This window comes from Myripristis murdjan, chromosome 2, assembly GCF_902150065.1.
Source record: "Myripristis murdjan chromosome 2, fMyrMur1.1, whole genome shotgun sequence".
NCBI lineage: Eukaryota > Metazoa > Chordata > Actinopteri > Holocentriformes > Holocentridae > Myripristis > Myripristis murdjan.
In genome coordinates this window covers 191373-199405 of record NC_043981.1, presented here as the reverse complement: position 1 = coordinate 199405, position 8033 = coordinate 191373, and positions in this window count along the sequence as shown.

Below are 8033 nucleotides of genomic sequence, written 5' to 3'. Positions count from 1 at the left end.
ACCTTATGTCAGAGACCAAATATTTATGCCACATATTTGCACACATATCCTGAAATATATGTCCAAATATTTGAACTTATATGTCCCATTATTTAATATATATGTTCATATATGGCCATATATCAGATTTCCGTATGGGGAAGAACAGAGTCCAACCCCTATCCAGGAGTAAAGTTAAAGAGCCACGGATGTGCGTAGAAGTAAGCCCAACCAGATCCAGCTGGTAGCGTTCCACCTCCCGCACAAGCTCTGGCTCCTTCCCCCCCAGAGAAGTGATGTTACACGTCCCCAGAGCCAGCTTCTGCTGCCTGGATCTGGTCCGTCGAGGCCCCCGGCCTCCACTGCCACCTAAAGGACAGCGCACCCCAGCGGTTCTCCCTGCAGGTGGTGGACCCGCAGGGTGGAGAGGTTGCCATATAGGTTGCCATTGGTTCCATTACGCATGCGTCGGCGTCTGCAGCTGTCAGTCGGTGCTCTCCCTAAACCCGCGACTTTCAAACCGTTTTATATTATATTTTAGCGTCTTTTTTTATTATCTGTTGGACTTCAGCCATTTTTTATACCTATTCCTCGGCCGGATTTATCTCTCTACTCATTGGATATGTGCTATTAGTGTTTCTATCAGTATAACACTACCCCGGCCTACACTGACAGCGTGGGAAAATTCATCAGAGCAACCGCATAGCTGCCACCAACCGTGGATTTCACTGGGTTTCTAGCTGCTCCTTTTACACTCGACGCCTGATCTCCGCACCGGGCCCATTTCTGGGCCCGTGCCGGTAAGTCCCACATCTTGACGTCCTGCTCTAATACCCTCTCTACTACCCTCTCTGTGGATCACCGCATCTAACACCGCTTTAACGTTGTGGGAGCCCCTCCGTGTAAGTGCCCGTGCCCTGCCTGTTAGCGACTGCTAAGATCTAATAGTTAAGTGGTCATTATACTGTGCACCCTAGCCCGTGTACTGGCCTCCTCTCCTTCCTTCTCCCCCAGGTACCATACACACATACATCATGGCTCCTCTTACCTCCCCCTCCGGCTGTACCAGCTGCTCCCGCCTCGCCGAGAAGATCACAGAACTGGAAGGACGTATATCCACTTTATATCAACTCCGTGACGCCGAGGCGCTAATGGATACCATCACCCTCAACCCTCCACAAACCGACTCCCTCTGTGCTCCCGACTCTGTTGCTGCCCCTGACGCTGCTGCCTCCGGTCTTGTCGCCGCTCTCAAAGCCACTGAAGCTACTCCTCCTCCGGTGCCTGCTGTCGCCGATGTTAACCCCCCGCCTGACGCCGCTTCTGATGGCACCTGGACTCGTCAGGGGGCCAGGCCAAGGGCCCTGGCCAGCTCCACTCCATCGGGCCCTGAGCCCTGGTGCCCGGTCTCTGCTCCCGGCAACAGACACTCCTCCTCCCGCTCTCCTCATCGCAGGATCCAGCTGGTGAATAAGTTTGCCCCCCTCGCCTTCCTTCCTGTTGATGGGGACCCCCAGGGCTCTCCTTCTTCTCCTCCACCACTGTCTCAGGGTTACCAGGGCCCACCGTCATCTCCGAGGCTTCCTGCAGCCATACCTGAGCGCTCCACTCTCCGTAAGACTTTCCGCTCCATACCGTTGTTTACACCTGCACCACAGCGCGCTCGCCCCCGCCTGTCTGTCCGTTCCTCTCCAGCGACGCCGTCTCCTCCACCGACCACTCCCCCGACCTCATCCAGCCCAGAGAGCCCACAGTCAGCCTCCCCTCGCCCACTTTTTCCTCCAACTACCTTAATCATCGGAGACTCAACAACCAGACACATCCGTTTTGTTAATGCCATTACACACTGTTTCCCCGGAGCCACAGTCCTAGTTATCCTGAATAAACTTCCAGATCTGCTCAACACACTGCCCTCCTCCATCCACAGAATTATTCTCCATGTCGGGATAAATGACACGTCCCTTCATCAATCCGAGGTAACCAAATCACAATTCTTAAAACTTTTACAGCTCCTTGCCAGCTCCGGGAAATCCATCTTCATCAGTGGACCGCTCTCTCCTTACGGTCGTGGGCAGGGAAAGTTCACTAGAGTCCTTCAGCTCCACACCTGGCTCCAGACTACCTGCAGGGCACTCAGTTTAGTCTTCATAGATAACTTCAACCTCTTCTGGAATCGTCAATCCCTTCTCAAGCCCGACGGTATCCACCCAAACAAATTTGGCAACCACATGTTAAAATCCAACCTGCAGTATACTATCCAATCATATCCACGTGATTGACTGTTTACTCCTCACTCACGCTCACACACACAGGTCCCGCCCTCTTCTTCTACTGCACCCTCTCAGTATATCACTGCCGCCATCTCCCCCTACAGGCCCCTGCTGTCATTACACCCCCCTGCCACCGGCCTCCCCATTCAGACCATCATAACCGTCAGACCCCTCCGCCCTAGTGTCATTTTCAATACAGTGAATAAAAACAACCTATCTTGCATAAAACTGAGTGCCCCTGCATCCTCATCTCATAAGCCTACTAACGCCAGTGTCAAATTTGGTCTACTCAACATCCGCTCCCTCACCGGTAAAGGACATCTGGTCCAGGATCTCCTTAATGACCGTAAAATCGACTTTCTCTGTTTAAATGAGACTTGGCAAGTTCCTGGTGACTTTTCCCAGCTCAACGACTCTACTCCTCCGGGGTTTGGTTACATTTGTAATCCTCGTGGCTCGGGACGTGGAGGGGGTCTCGTGATACTTTACCGCAAGAAGTGGAAGGTTCTTCCAGTCGCCGTGCCTCCCCTCTCCTCACTAGAATGCCTTGTCTGTCAATTATCCGGTCCCACTCCCACCATCATTGCCACAGTCTACCGTCCCCCCAAGCCTCATTGTGACTTCTTAAATGAATTCTCTGCCCTCCTCACCCACCTCTCCACGCTCTCACCCAATGTAATTCTACTGGGGGATTTCAATATACACATGGACAATCCTGCTCTTCCCCTTACCATTGACTTCTCTTCATCACTTGACAGTTTTGGTTTCCACCAGTTCGCAGATTTTCCCACACACACTAAAGGTCACACACTGGACTTAATTTGCTGCTCTGGTCTTACCCCCTCTAACTGCACTGCTGATGAACTCCATATTACGGACCATTTCCTACTCTCATTCAATGTCACCCTCCGGCTCTCCATCTCCAAACCACCCCGTGTCATCTCTTATCGCAATATTAAGGGCATTAACTTGGACTCCCTCTCCTCCTGCATCGCCACCCTGACTCCGGACTCCTCTTCCACTCCCGATGAGCTTGTCATTCAGTACAACAATGGTCTCACAAACATTCTCAACTCACTCGCTCCTGTCAAGTCTCGCTCTGTTTTCTTTACTCGGTCTGCCCCCTGGTTCACCCCCGATCTCCGCTCCATGAAATCCAAAAATCGACAGCTTGAAAGACTCTTCAGGAAAACTGGTCTCACCATCCATAAAGACATCTACATAGCTCAGTTATCTCTATATAAGGACTCCATCTCTCAAGCTAAATCACAATATTACTCCGGACTTATCTGCTCTAATGCTGCCAATACCAAGACTCTCTTCTCTGTTTTTAACCGCATCATTCAACCCCCTAACTCCCTCCCCACCCACCTGTACTCCTCAGACACCTGCAATTCTCTCCTCCTATTTTTCAACGAAAAGGTCAATAAAATCCACCAACACCTGGGCTCCACTTCCTCACCCCTCCCCTCCTCTGAACTCGTCCCTCTTTGTCAAACTCTTTCCACCTTTGATCTCCCTCATCCCTCAATAATCTCTGACCTCATCAGCAAGTCCAAGCCCTCTTCCTGTCAGTTAGATCCCCTTCCCACAGTCCTGGTCAAATCCTGTCTCCCCTCTCTGCTCCCTTTCATTTCAGCCATTATCCACTCTTCACTGTCCACTGGAATTGTTCCTGCTCCTTTCAAATCTGCAGCTGTCAGTCCAATCTTGAAAAAACCTGGTTCAGACCCAAATGATTTCAATAACCTCCGCCCCATCTCTCACCTTCCCTTCATCTCCAAAATTCTTGAGAAAATTGTTGCCTCTCAACTTCACTCCCACCTCACCCAAAACAGTCTCTATGAACAATTCCAGTCCGGTTTCTGTCCCCGCCACAGCACAGAAACAGCCCTCATAAAAATCACTAACGACCTCCTCACGGCAGCTGACTCCGGTTTACTTTCCATCCTCATTCTCCTCGATCTGACTGCAGCCTTTGACACTATTTCTCACGCCACCCTCCTCAATAGACTCTCCTCCATAGGCATCACTCACACCCCCCTGCTCTGGTTTCACTCCTACCTCACAGGCCGCACTCAGTTCATCCAACTTAAATCCTTCACTTCACAGCCCTCCCCCGTCACTTCTGGTGTGCCCCAGGGCTCTGTCCTGGGGCCCCTCCTCTTCATTACCTACCTCCTCCCACTTGGCAATATCTTCCGAAAATTTGGTATCCATTTTCACTGCTTCGCGGATGACACCCAGCTCTACCTGTCCAGTAAACCCGACTCCTCTCTCCCACCCTCCTCCCTCACCCACTGCCTCTCAGAAATTAAATCCTGGTTCACCTCCAACTTTCTTAAACTCAACAGTGATAAAACAGAACTCCTCCTAGTCGGTACCAAATCCACCTTATCCAAAGCCGACAGTTTTTCCCTCACCATTGACAGTTCCACAGTGTCCCCCTCCCCCCAGGTTAAGAGCCTGGGTGTCATCCTCGACAGCTCACTGTCCTTCCATTCTCACATCAATAACATAACCCGCTCTTCATATTTCCATCTACGCAACATTAACCGTCTCCGCCCATCTCTCACCCCTCACTCCACTGCCATCCTAGTTCACAGCCTCGTCACCTCCCGCATCGACTATTGCAACTCACTCCTCTTTGGTGCCCCTCACAAATCCCTCCATAAGCTTCAACTGGTCCAGAATTCTGCAGCCCGTATCATTTCTAGAACCCCCTCCTTTCATCACATCACTCCCGTCCTCCAGCAGCTTCACTGGCTCCCGGTCAAATTCAGAATCAACTTCAAAATCCTTCTGTATACCTTTAAGGCCATCCACAACCTCGCCCCCCCCCCCATCTGTCTGATCTCCTCCGTATCATCACCCCTTCTCGCTGCCTCAGGTCTTCCTCCTCCCTCCACCTCTCTGTACCCACCTCCCGTCTCAGCACTATGGGGAGCAGAGCTTTCAGCCGCTCTGCTCCCCAACTCTGGAACTCTCTTCCATCTGACATCCGTAATATTGACTCTCTTCAGTTGTTCAAATCCAAACTCAAAACTCACCTGTTCAAGATAGCCTACTCACTGTAACTGTTCTGTTCCATTTTATATCTATGTATGTATGTATATTTGGGTATGTGTATATGTATATGTATATGTATATATATATATATATATATATATATATATATATAATATCATTCCCTTAATCAATAGAACAAATAGTTGTTGTAGTTTGTATTGTGGGGTGGGTGCCACAATGTCCAATTAAGTATTTGTCTATGATGTTTTCTTTTTATGCTATTTTCTATGATGTTTTCTTGCTGTGTTTTCTGTGATGTTTTATGCTGTGTTTTTTCTGTCATTGCTGTATTCTGTATTTATTTTTTACTGTAAGGCGACCTTGAGTGCCATGAAAGGCGCCATAACAAATAAAATGTATTATTATTATATAGGTTCTTCGGGCTGGCCTGGCTCCAGAAGTGGGCCCCGGGCTTCCTCCGGGCAGCGTCACTCTTCCTCTTCCTTGTTTTTTCATGGGGTCTTTATGAACCATTCTTTGTCTGGCCCCTCGCCTGAGACCAGTTTGCCAATGGTGACCCTACAAGGAGCTAACTCCAGACAACACAGTCCTCAGGGTCATAGGGACACACAAACCTCTCCACCACGATAAGGTGAAGGTTCCTGGAGAGATATCTCTAGGTTCCCGGAGAGGTACCACAAGGTATTGTAAGTAATTACAATAGTCTCACCTACCTCTAGGTGAGACTATTGTAATTACTTATTATCAGGCTATAACAGCAAGTCGATAAGACTCCTGAGTTGGTCCAGAATGCTGCTGCACGTGTGCTAACTAGAACTAGGAGAAGAGATCATATTACTCCAATATTTGCCTCTTTACATCAGAATCAGATAAGAATCAGAATACTTTATTGATCCCCAGGGAGAAATTACTTTTTGTTACAATAACAACTCCCACTCAAAGTGTAAAGTAAAAAGAGCAAATAGTCAAGAAAAATAAAGAAAGAAATATAAATATAAATATATATAGAATAAAAAGAAAGAAAAAATATATGTACAAGTGCAAACATGGACAGGAGTTATTGCACTATAGGTTATTGCACATAAGTATGGTATTGAATATGGATTATTGCACAGGTTATTGCACATAAGTATGGTATTGAATATGGATTATTGCACAGAGGGAATTTGCACAAGAGTTAGTTTATGGGGCCAGCCCACTGACTCAGAGTGTCTGACACTCAGAGTGAGGAGTTGTACAGTTTGATGGCCACAGGCAGGAATGATTTCCTGTGTCGCTCTGTGGTGCATCGTGGTGCAATCAGTCTGGTGCTGAAAGAACTCCTGTGTCTGACCAACACGTCATGAAGCGGGTTGGCTACCTTCAGCTTGCTGCCCCAGCATACCACAGCATAGAGGATAGCACTGGCTACCACTGACTCATAAAACATCCTGAGCATAGTCCTGCAGATGTTGAAGGACCTCAGCCGCCTCAGAAAAAAGAGGCAGCTCTGGCCCTTCTTGTACAGGGCATCAGTGTTCTTCCTCCAGTCCAGTTTATTATCAATGTGAACCCCCAGGTACTTGTAGTCCTCAACAATGTCCACATTGACCCCCTGGATGGAAACAGGGGTCACCGGCACCTTGGTCCTCCTCAGGTCCACCACCAGTTCCTTGGTCTTTGTCACATTGAGCTGTAGATGGTTCTGCGCACACCATGTGACAAAGTTGCTCACAGTAGTCCTGTACTCCACCTCATCACCCTTGCTGATGCATCCAACTACTGCTGAGTCATCCGAGAACTACTGGAGGTGACAGGTCTTTGCGGTAGTTGAAGTCGCTGGTGTACAGGGTGAAGAGGAAGGGAGAGAGGACGGTCCCCTGCGGTGCCCCGGTGCTGCTGACCACTCTGTCTGACACACAGTGCTGTAGGCGCACATACTGTGGTCTGCCTGTCAGATAGTCCACAATCCAGGACACAAGGGAGGAGTCCACCTGCATCGCCGTCATCTTCTCACTCAGTAGAGCCGGACAGATGGTGTTGAAGGCACTGGAGAAGTCAAAAAACATGACTCTCACAGTGCCTCCCGTCTTGTCCAGGTGTGTGTAGACGTGGTCGAGCAGGTAGAGGATGGCATCCTCAGCTCCAAGTTGGGGCTGGTAGACGAACTGGAGGGGGTCCAGATGTGGTGTGACCACAGGCCGGAGCTGCTGTAGGATGAGTCTCTCCATGGTCTTCATAATGTGGGAGGTCAGCACCACCAGTCTGTAGTCTTTGGAGCTGCCGGGGCGCGGCGTCTTCAGCACGGGAACGACACAGGACGTCTTCCACATCACGGGGACCCTCTGTAGACTCAGGCTCATGTTGAAGATATGCTGGAGAACTCCACAGAGCTGGAGGGCGCAGGCTCTGAGCACCCGGGGACTGATACCGTCAGGGCCCGCAGCCTTGCCAGAGTGAAGTTTCCCCAGCTGTCTTCTAACATCCTCTGCTGTGATGAACACTGTAGATGGGGGTGGATGGGTGGGGGTGGAGGTGAGAGAAGGGCATTCACAGGAAGATGAGAGGCAGTCAGGAGGGGGAGGGGGAGAGAGAGGAGTAGCTGTCATCAGGGGCCAAACAGTAGAGGTGCTGGTGGAGGTGTTGATGGTGGAGTCCGTGGGGGGTGCAGGGACCGCTGTATCAAATCTGTTAAAGAACAGATTTAGTTTGTTGGCCCATTCCACGCTGCCTTCAGTACCTCTATTTCCGGCCGGCCTGAAGCCGGTGATTGTT